The following is an 11,847-nucleotide window of genomic DNA, read 5'->3' as shown; positions in this document are numbered from 1 at the left end:
GGAAATAGGGCATCTAAAAAAAAAATCTCCAATCCATATTTTTTTCCCTTAAGGGGAAAGTAGAGCAGAGGGAGGTGGCTAGAGTTTTTGTCATTGTTGTTGTTTTGTTTTTAAATCTTTATAATTCTTCCCAGATATTCCTGAGGAGGATGTCCAGCTCCAATAAGAGAGGCCTGAGTTTGATCATGCTTGTCTTATTGAACAAGGGAAATATTGAAATAAATCCAAATAAATGAGGCAACAAAGTAGTTCTATAGTAGAAGCCTCAAGTAGTGTATGATTCCTTTTCCCCCTATTTCATTATCTACACACACACGCTAACACATTAAAAAGAAACACAAGCAACAAATCATCCTAAAAATGTCACACATTAAAACACAAAAATACACACAGAGACACAGTAACACATACACAGATACACTATTAGCCCATGAGCATAAAAACAAGTACATATATTTTTCAACTTACCATATTTTTCCTCTATTATTGTATCACATATCTAGATTTGGAAGGGGCTTTAAATGATCCAGAGAATCCAGCTCCTCCATTTTCACAAGAGGAAACTGAGACTGAACCTCATAAGATCTGTTTCATAGAATTGTCTCTGCTCCCGAATCTTTGTGCAGCTTTGGAAAAGTCACCAAGCCTCTTCTCCATCTGTAAAAATAATATCAATAGCTGATGCTGATATAGCATTTTAGGGTTTCTCAAGCATCATAACATTTCACAAACATCATAACATCATGTAAAATGACAAGTCTGGTCTACACAAATCCTCAGACTCTACACCTCCACAGGGAGTGGGAACCTGAGTGAACATGAGGCCCAAACAGCCTCCCTAATCCTATCCTGGCATCACTGCCTTAATCGACCGATCAATATGTATTCTTTTTGGTCCTACTTGCAAAGACAAAAGTGGGATAATGGTTACTCTCACAGAGGATAGAGTTTAGTCAGAGGAGGCACCACATAGATAGATGCATGTGTACCAAAGAGAGCTAAGGTGATTTTGAGGAGAAGGCTTTAGCAGGTAGAAGGGATGGGTCAATGGGAGCAAGAAACACCTCACGAAGAAGATGGACATTTAGCCCAGCCCTATCCACAGTCTAGTGGAAAGAAGATTCAACTGGGAAAGGTACATGTAAGAGAATGCAGTTATGGAAGGGCAAAGCCAGAGGTCCTTAGTAGACTGGAGGGAATAGTGGTAAAGGTATGGGGACCTAAGGATACAGGGTAGAGAAGGTAAGTCCTGGTCATCCTTCATCTTACTAGAAAGACTATAGTTCATGACTCCCAGCTCATCCAAGCAGCATGAGTAGGTGGGATGGGAATAGAAAAATCAGAAGAAAGGGCAAGGTCCTTCCTTCCTGACCTGGGGTGGGAAGGAGGTTAGGAGGCTTCATTTGAGCCTCATAACAACCTTTTAAAGTAGGTACAGAGGAAGTTGAGATAGAGAGGTTGAATAACTTACTCAAAATTATCCAACCAGTAAATGTCTAAAGTTGGATGACAAACTCCCATCTTTCCTAGACTCCATGTTCAATATTTCATCCACAACATTCTGCTGCTTCTAATCAGAGACAACTCCAAGGTGCCAAGCCTGGGGGATTGAAGAGATGACATTATCATCAGATATAGGGGAGTCAGGAAGAGAATTTGGGTAAAAGTGAAGAGGCATAGAGATAGTGCTAAACATTTTAGCATATGGTGGACATTCTCCTTTCAGGCATCTTTCTATGAGTGACTGCCATGCTGCAGACCACCTGGGCCCTGGTCAGCATTCTGATCCCCAGCACACTCCTATCTCCCAGTCTGAATCTCACTTCCAAGCTCGTCCACTTCTCCTTCTATCACAGCCTCCCTGCTCCCCTTTACCCCAACTAGTTCTGCAGAAAATTTTTGGTTGGGATCAGACATTTATGTTTTACACATATGTTTAAATTCGATGTGCTATTTATTTGTGGGTTTCTAATTGAGTTTTCTTGGGATTGGAGAGAAGATGGTGTTGAGCCCACAGTACTCTGGGGAGATAAAGAGGGGAATTGTGATAAGTCAGAAAGTTCTATTGGAGCAAGGGTTGAGATAATGGGTTGTGGTGTGAGGGGGGAGAGAATTTCTGGAGAAGGGGTGGAGATAAAGAAGAAGGCGGGGTGGTATGGGGAAATGGTTCCTGGAAGGACAATTTAGGGTGGTTTGCCAAAGCTAGCAAGGAATGAAAAGGGGCCCACACTGACACAAAGCTGTCCAAAATGTTTCAGCCCCAGGGAAGAGTTATTAAGAACATTCTGATCAAATTATCATTCCTTCAGACCCTCTTATCAACCCTGAGGCCCCTGTTCAACTATGACTCCCCAAGGCAAAGAGTGAGGAACTGAGGCGCCCAACCTGAGGCCTTGGGCAAAAAAGAATAAACCCTCCCAGACTGATTCTCTAGACTATCATCCATAAGGTTCCAAAAAGAAAAAGATTACCCAACTTTTAAAAAATAGAGATACACACTCACAGAGACATTTTCCCTATCCCAAACCATCCTCCACACAGCTACCAAAGTAATCTTCCTAAAGCACAGATCTAATCATGTTGGTTCCCACTCATGAACCTTTACTGGTACCTAATTCTTTCCACAATAAAACTACATACATCTAGGCTTCAGGTTTAAAGCCATTGTGAAGAGTGTGGCTCCCTCTTTTTCAAACTTACTTTATATTCCTCTCCTTTACACAAGTGAATTGTTAAAATCATGCAGTTATAGACATAGACCCAAGGTATGTAGGGCCAGACATTATATACATACATAAACACATACACACACACACACACACACACAATCTATGATCCTAAGTCACTAGGACTATTTCTTTGAAGATAATAATAATAAGAGAATAATCTTATGAAGCATTAGATAACTTCTGTGAGTCTCTTCCAACTTTATGACCCATCCACCCCCAGGAAAAGAAGTCCCTCAACTTCCTTTGAGGACCCATTTCAATTTTCAGTCAATCTATCATGAAATTCTTGTATCTAACCCTAATTCCAGCAGTTAGAGGAGAAGACTGCATCACCTTAAGCTTCAGGATTTAATTTATTTGTTTCCCTAAAAGACTCAAGGGTTTACTACCCAGGACCAGATACTCAGAACTGTAGCTCAAATTATTACCTAGAAAAAAATCGGAAGGTGCTATGAATTTCTTTTTATCCACCAAGCCCATCATCCCATCCAACAGCTGTGAAGACCTAACAGCTGCCTTCATTTGATTTTGGATCTAAGAACAGCACTGGATTTCCTTTGTCTGTCTGACATGTCAGAGGCAGAGCTCAGAATACTTCAGCAGCTCCTCTGGGGGCCAGACCAGAGAGTTCCAATACTCGTCAGGGCAGTCCTCTAGAGCTGCGCAAGAGAATGAGGAAATCTTTCCAGAATGGGATTTCCTAAGTAGGATATGCAGTAGGCTAGGTTGCTTCAGGTCATAGCCAAGTCAGGGACTAGAAGGGGGAAAGGGGGAAAATTGATATTGTTATGGATACTGTTAAGCTTAGAATGATGAGGCTTAGAATACTGAGATTCAGAACCTTTGGGCTTACAATCTTTTGGCTCAGAACTAGGCTTTGAAAAAAATAGGATCAATCAGCATAGGCAAATAGCTTCTCTGTTAGGCTCTCCAAGAGAACTCTATTGGGATTTCACCCAAGACACAACAAACTTGGACAGTTCCTCCCACACTCTAGGACACTGTTCCCAAACTACTGGCACTAGGAAGTTCTCCCCATATCTCCATCTAAATTGTTCCCAAGGGTCTTGATTCCCTCTCCAACAACAAAGAAAGAGAGAGAAACTGGAAGAAACCATCCCTCACAGAAGCCCAGGGTCAGGAGGGTATTCAAAATGGCTACTTATGGATATCACTTCCTAGCAGGAATCCTTCAGATTAAGGACTTGGGGGATCAGTCAGTTTGTGAGCCAGGCAGAGTCTCTGAGCTGCTTCCTTCTGTCCCTGGTATCTTGGGGAGCATGAAACATCAGCAGTTGCTACTCTGAGAGTTTAACAAATGTTTATAAAACCTTTTCATAAGCAGTTAATGATCCTTATTAAGACTTTAAAAAGCAGTCACTCACACCACGTCCTGGCTTTAAAGAGCATTTTATTATTACACACTATTCTGCAAATTAATGAGCAGTGGAGTAGCTTCTTTGTTAGCTGGGAGACTCTTGGGGTTTCCAAGCTGAACGGTGTTTGAGCCAGCAGGGTCCCTCCCTGCTCACCCCCAACAGAGCTCATTGACTGCAGGGCCCATCAGCTGCCAGGGTGTTGAAGGCAGGACCTTGCTAGAGCACCTTGAGAGGCTAGATCTCAGAGCTCAGCCTCAGGCTACCAGGAACACAAATCATGTGGGGATACTTAAAACAACAAGAATATACTAGCAATTACCATGTACCTCAGAATGGCAGCGTGGTGTAATAATAACATAGAGAGTTGGCCTTGAAGCCAGGAAGACCTGAGTTCAAATTTTACCTCTGACACATAATGATTCCATACGCAAGACACGTAGCCGCTCCATGCTTTAAGCAAATCTTGCAGACTATGAGTGGCAGAAAAGCTGCTGATGCCAATGGGCAGAGGGAGTCTCCTTAAGCAGGAGTTCTTCTTATCAATGAAATCACAGATTCTTTCCCTCTCCCGCTTTTCTGAGCCCTCTGGGTTAAGCCTTAGGTTATTCACACACTGTCCCTGCAGACAGGAAGCAATTATTTACGTGTATTTATTTAAGTAATGTATTTAAGTATTTAAGTAAGATAGTATACTGTACTTATACGTAATAATTATTAACAATTCTATGTCATTAATATGTTGATATGATAGTATGCGTTATTGATAATTATAAAAATCATAATTTTATTTGTAAAACAGCCTATATACATAGAGGTATGTATATCCATATATGTATGTGGAATTATATATATGCATCTATATATATGTGTGCTAATGTTTGTCTATAGATTTGCATATTATATTTACTTAATTACCCATGTATCATTTGCTCACAGAATGTGAATATCTGTATATGTATGTGTATGTATACACACGTGTGTATGTATCACACATGTATGTATGTATCTGTTCATGTACTGTTTATACTCATCATATGCTTACGTGTATATAGATGTGTATATGTATGTTATATGTGTTTGCATATATATATACACACACACAGAGTTTGAGATAAAGCATTAAACTTGTGGTCAGAAAGATCTAGGTTCTAATCCTTTCATAGACACTAACTATATGATGCTGGGCAAGGAAGGAAACAAAAATTTATTAAGTACCTACTATGTGCCAGACACTTTACCAATCACTTTACAGATATTCTTTCATTTGATCCTCACAACAGCCCTAGGAGGGAGGTGCTATTATCATCCCCATTTTACAAATGAAGATGCTGAGGCAGACAGAGGTTAAGTGACGTGTCCAGGTAACCCAATTAGTAAGAGTCTGAGGCAGGATTTGAACTCAGCTCTTTCTAACTCCAAGCCCAGCACTCTGGGCTCTACAGCACCCCACCCCACCCAAAACTAAACATGTCTCAACTTCTCTAGAACATCATTTCTTCATATTTAAATTGAAGGGATTGAATTTGTCATCTCCTAAATCTGATTCCAGTTCTAAATCTTCGGAAGCCTAAATACAAAGCCATTTGGGGGAGGGAAGGGAAGAGCACTGGAAGGCACCTGTGGGGTCCAGGGAAGGCCTTTTAGGGTATGGCACTTGAGATAAGCCTTGACAGAAAGTAAGAAATTGCAAGAGGCGGAGGGGAGGAGGAGGGGCATTCCAGAAGCAGGAAATGGAAGGTCATGTATGGAGAACACCAAATACACCAGTTCAGCTCATCACAGAATGCATGAAGTGGGTCCCATAAAATGAGCCTAGAAAATTAGGCTGGAGCCACAGTATGAAGCGATTGAAAAATGCCAAACATAGGAGTTTATACATTATCCTAGAGGTAACATGGAGCCATTGAAGCTTCTTGAGGAGGGGAGAGACCTGATCAGATCTGTGCTTTACGAATATGAAATAAGAGTTCATGGGAAACATGTGATTATGTCTAAACTGCTCCCTCCAGCATACTGCTTAGCCTTAGACAAAACTTCAGAGTTAGAAGGGTGGTGTAAAGATAAGCAGTTGGACTTGGTTTCCAGAAGGCCAGGGTTCAAATTCTGCCTCAAACAATAACCGACTGCATGGCTCTGAGCAAGTGAACCTCTCTATGTCTCAGTGTCCTCATCTGTAAAACGAGAGGGCTAGACTCAATGACTTCTGAGGGCCTTTACAGATGAAAATCCACAATTCTGTGAAATGGCCACATTTTAGAATTTGGATGAAAGGAAAGCTAGTCCAATCCCCTCATATGACAGATGAGGGCAAGACTTGGCTTAAGGTCACATGGTAAAAAAAAATGGTAAACTTTTATGGGTGATGTCTTTTGATTCATTCACAAATTGGATTAAGTGAAGCAGAGTTGCACAAAGTCATCAGCCTCACTCTTCCAGAGTCATCACTGTCCAGTGGCAGGACAGACTCAAGAGGGCTAGTGATGGCTCCAGATGCTGTGGATGACCTTGGTGTCTTTGATTCTAACCACACTCTAAGTGCTCCACAGCACCTGCTCCAGCCTCCATCATAGCTGTTCGAATAAATTGTTCTCATCCACCTATTCTACTAAGGGGAAATCTTTATATCCTTGGAGTAGATCCTCTCCTAACTTATCACAGGTTTGGAACCCCTCAGTTACCCTTAACCTGATTTAGCTCATCTGCCAAAATGTTTACTAGGGTGTGGCTGCTGCACATGCTACAGTGAGAGTTGGGTGGATCAGGTAGCAGCCCTGAAAAAGGCTTGGTAAATGTTCATGCCTAAGGCACTAGTCTTCCCTGAATGCATCCCACATAACTTTTAGAAGGTACTAGAACCCAGAAATCCTGATTCCTTGCTCAACCATAGAGTTTGGGAGAGCCCATTTACAAAATCACCTACCAATCTCCATCCCTACAATCTCTAAAAAGGATTCAGGTGAGTGGATTGCCATCTGTCCCTGAGGGTTTTAAATCAGTTAATGACATTGCTATGGAGATGATGAGGTTGATGGTGGCCAACCTCTGCCATTCTAGTTCCCCTGTTTAAATAGAGGGGTGACCTCCAGAACGTTGATGTTTACGTTGTCAAGTGCTTATCAGCAAACAGGCTGAGATGAAGTCTGTGTCCAAGTGACTGTTGGTCCTGGAGCCTTTTAACCATATGGTTTCTTGGCTATATAGTCTGCTTGCCTTCCAACAAACACATCACTGCAGGTAGGATCTACAAAGCCCGATTTCTCATCCCAACCCTATGATTCAGGAAACATAAGTCTCATTAGCCCTACTTTATAGATGAGAAAACTAAGGCACCACAAACTTGTCTAAAATCATAGAGCCAAAAAGCCAGAAATGAGATTTGGTCCATAGATTTTCCATTACTCCATATTGCCTCTCATCAAATGAGAGAATTAACGCTTCTCCCACTTCTTGTGTCTAGGCAGGGCAGTGCATAATTAGTCAACCAAAACTGTGCATACAATTCTCTGCTTGACATTGTGGATAATAGGAGCAAAGTATAAGACCTTCCTGTGCGCTTAAGGAAGTTGCCCAAGGTTGACATACATATTTAACAGCATTTATTCATCCATACGTTCATCCAGAAAATATGCATTGAGCTGCTGCCCTGTAACTGGAATTTTACTAGGTACTGGTCTATGATGGCAGATTGCATACCACAGACATGGTAAGATAGAGAGGGGAAGTTCTCAAACTTTTTTATCTCAGGCCCCTTTATACCCTTAAATATGACTGAGGACACCCAAGAGTTTTTGTTTGTGTGAATTATATCTACTGGTTTTTACCCTATTAGAAATTAAAATGGATAATTTTAAAAAATATTTATTCATTTATTTTAAAATAATAATAAACCTATTTCATGTTAACATAAATAACATATTTTCATGAAAAAAAATCTCTCTGTTCCAAAACAAAAATAAAATTTAGTGAGAAGAATACCATCGTTTTACATATATTTCCAAATCATTTTAATGCGTGGCTTAAAAGAAGCCAGTAGGATCCTCATGTCTGGCTTCTGAATTCAATATGTTGCTTTGATTGAAATAGAAGAAGAAAATCTGGTCACACACAGATAAGTAGTTGGAAAGGGGAGGAGTTTGGGATTTGACAAGTGACATCTTGGTATTATTATGAAAATAGTTTTGATCTCACAGAGCCCCTGAAAGAGTCTTGGGGACAGACATCACCCCCACCTCCCACAGTGATAGAAAAACAAAATGTACAGTGTAGAAAACACATAATGAATTGGGAGTCAGAAGAACAGATGTTCTGTGTTCACTTCCTGTTTTGGCAACTTATCAATTCTATGACCTTGGTGAAATGGCTTAGCACCTATCTCTGGGTCTCAGTTTCCTTAGTTGTAAAGTTGGGATATTAGTCTGTATGAATGGATCAATTAATCCATAAGTATTCATTAAGTGCCTGGTAAGTACAGCTAGGTGGTACAGGTATAGCTAGGTGGAACAGTGGATAGAATGCCAGGCCTGGAGTTGGGAAGACCTGAGTTCAAATCTAACCTCAGATACTTACTAGCTATGTGACCCTGGCCAAGTCACTTAACCCTGTTTGCCTCAGTGTCCTCATCTGTAAAATGAGCTACAGAAGGAAATGGCAAACCACTCTAGTATCTTTGCCAAGAAAACCCCAGAAGGGGTCACAAAGATTTGGACATGACAAACAACTGAACAACAACAAAAAAGTACCTAATTCTATGTTGGATGCTAGGAAGAGAAAGCAAAAAGCAGAAAAAAAAAGGAAAAAGAAATTCTGCCTTTAAGGAGTCTACATTCTGTCAAAGGACATATACTTATATGTAAACATATATGGAAATATACAGAATAGGGATATAGTTATATTCAGAATGCATAGAAAGTAGACAATGGTAACCATCTCTAGGGTAAGGGAGAGGAAGAAAAAAGGGAAAAAATTACATGACAACTTTATTATATATTTTATAGAAATAGTAAGTTGTATGTAATAGATTTTCAGTCTCATGTGCAATCATCTTTTTTTACTTTACTGTTATAGAAATGCTTGACTTATTCCATAAATTAAAAATAAAATAAATTTAAAATAGATAGAAGGTAATTTTTACAGGAAAGGCACTAGCAAGTGGAAGAATCAGAAAAAAATTGTGTAGAAGTTGGTTTTTGAATTGTTTTAAAGGCTACTTAGGAATTCTAAGAGACAGAGGTGAGGAGGGAGAGGATTCCAGGCATGGAGAAAAAATATACAAAGGCATAGAAAGAGAAAAAGTAGAATCACATATGTGGGCACAGTAAGAAAACCAGTTTAATCATGACACAGAGTATGTGAAGTGTGCCAGTGTGGTTTATGTGAAGAAGGGCAATACTAGATAGGTGCAGTTTGTGTTGGGACTAGGTTATGAAAGTCTTTAAATCTCAAATGTTGGAGAATTTATGTTTGAGGCTAGAGGTAATTGAGCATGACACAGTCAGTCCCGTCCTTTAGGGAAGTCCCTCTGGCAGCTATGTGTGGGGCAAGTTTTGAGTCAAGGAGACCAAACAGGAGTCTATTACAATAATCCAAAATAGAGGTGATGAAGATCTGAACTAGAGGGATAATGGCAAGTATGGAAAAATGAGGATAAATGTCATAGCTTTAGTGGAGGGAGAAATAAGATTTGGCAGCTGTTTAGATATGGTGGCAATGAGTGAAATGAGGGAGAGGGAGAAGTCGGTAACACTAAGGTTGCAATCCTGAGTATCTAGAAGGATGATGGTACCCTCAACAGAAATATGAAAGCTTGGAAGACAGATGGTTTTATGGGTGGAGGGCATGCCTTCTGTTTTGGATATGCTGAGATTGAGATGTTTCTTAGGACATCCAGTTTGAAATGTCCAACAAGCGGTCAGTGATTCTGGACCGGATCTCAGGAGCAAGATTGTCTCTAGATATATAGATCTTGGGGTCATGTGTGTAGAGATGATAATGAGGCCACCAAATAAGAGACCAAAGAGAGAAAAGAATAGGTCTCAGAAGTCCCCTCCAGTTCTAAAATCCTCTAATCTTATCCTTGTCTGTTCTAACTGATGGAGGTGTCTAATGGAATACCATGTAACATACTAATCAGTACATATGTAGTATTTCCCCTTACTAAACTCCTTGACAGAAGGAATTACAGTTTAGCTACACTTTTTATCTCTCCCATATCTACCAAAGTGATTGTTACAAAGGAGGTGCTTGTTGAATAACAAAGTTAATGCAGATGTTCACAGGGCTGAATATCAGAGGTGGGATATGAGCTCATGCCTTTCCTAGTCTAATCCATGATCCTCTGTGTCCCTCTGCTACTCTGTTGTATTGTATAGTACTGTGTTGTATGGCAATATATTGCATTGTATCATTATATTGTAGCATTATATGCTACCCTGTAGTATTGTAACAATAAACATTCAGAGAAGGGAGAGATCAATGAGATGGAGAGGAATAAATTCATGTCTTGAATCAATGAGTAAGTCTTAGACTCAGCCATGTTCAGGAAATGGTAATCATTGGCTATCCAATCCCTCAATGAGCTTATATTCTACTGGGAAAGATACATCAAGTGTACACATAAGTTTAAAAAAATGTATTGAGGAAAAGGGAGAGAGAGAAAGACAGAGACAGAGAGAAAGGGAGACAGAGGGGGAGGACAGAGAAAGATAGAGAGAAGGAAGGAATGGAGGGCTCAGCAAAGGTTTGATGGAGAAAATGGGTGCTGGGTTTTAAAAAGTCTTCCGAAAGGTGGAGATGAGGAAAGAATACTTTCTAAGCACAGGGCTTGACTTGTAGAAGTACATTAAATTAGGAAATGGAATGTTTTCCCTGAGACTTTGTGGGATGAGACCTGTAGCTCTGGTAGTGTATTCCTTATTTGAAAGAAATAGGATAGGTAAATGTGGGTGGAGAGGGAAGGAATAAGCAATACTGCATATTTAAATATGCCATACACATATTCAAGTGAGGAAATGCAGGAACCAGAGAGGGAGAGCAGACGATCAATAACCAAAAGAGATATTGTCATCAGGATATACCTCAGGTCACCTAGACGGAAATAGGAAATAGCTGAGGCACTCAGGAAACATCACAATCCTGTCACAGAGACTTAATATTGCAGTGATGGGTGACTCCAATTCTCTGTCTCTCCCTGTGTGTGTCTCTGTGTATATCTCTGTCTCTCTGTCTCTCTTTCTCTCTCTCTCTCTCTCTCTCTCTCTCTCTCTCTCTCTCTCTCTCTCTCTCTCTCTCTCTCTCTTTGTGTGTGTGTGTGTGTGCGTGTGTGTGTGTCCATTCACTCTTGGTGGGAGGAGTTCAATGAGGATGTGTCCTTGAAGGAACTAGCTTTCATTTTACCTCCCCTGCATCTGATAATTTATTTAACTTCTCTTAATGACAATTTCATCTTTCAAAAGGTGGAGGAAACAAGGTCAAATTCCATTCTGAATGTCTGTCTCACCAACGGGGGAAATGGGCTGATAGGATGGAAATGATGGGAATCTCATAGAGAAATGACCCCTCCATCTTAAACTTTATGATAGGGTAGAAGAAATGCAGATACAGTCTGACAGGGACCTTAGATTTTAGGAGAGATTTCAAAGGTTTCAGAGAAAGCGTAGATAAGAAGAAGGAAGCTCAGGTTGGGAAGCTATCAGGAATGAAATTCTGAAAATACAAAGAAAACAAGTCTGATGAAGAGGAAA

At 40.3% G+C, this 11,847-nt stretch overlaps 1 long non-coding RNA gene across 3 annotated transcripts in view; it reads right to left on the bottom strand.

The window, feature by feature from the left end:
- Window positions 1-11,847, bottom strand: part of LOC140517127 (uncharacterized) — a 191,456-nt gene that overhangs the window by 51,557 nt on the left and 128,052 nt on the right. For all 3 annotated transcript variants that reach the window (XR_011971483.1, XR_011971482.1, XR_011971484.1), the window contains exons 6-8: window positions 4,512-4,727; window positions 1,472-1,600; window positions 469-657 (exon numbers count right to left, since the gene is read on the bottom strand). This is a non-coding gene — a long non-coding RNA (uncharacterized lncRNA). The remainder of the gene's footprint in view (window positions 1-468; window positions 658-1,471; window positions 1,601-4,511; window positions 4,728-11,847) is intronic.

Source organism: Notamacropus eugenii, chromosome 1 (assembly GCF_028372415.1).
Source record: "Notamacropus eugenii isolate mMacEug1 chromosome 1, mMacEug1.pri_v2, whole genome shotgun sequence".
Classification (NCBI taxonomy): domain Eukaryota; kingdom Metazoa; phylum Chordata; class Mammalia; order Diprotodontia; family Macropodidae; genus Notamacropus; species Notamacropus eugenii.
Note: the sequence above shows the minus strand (reverse complement) of the source record. Positions and strands in the feature narration are given on the sequence as shown.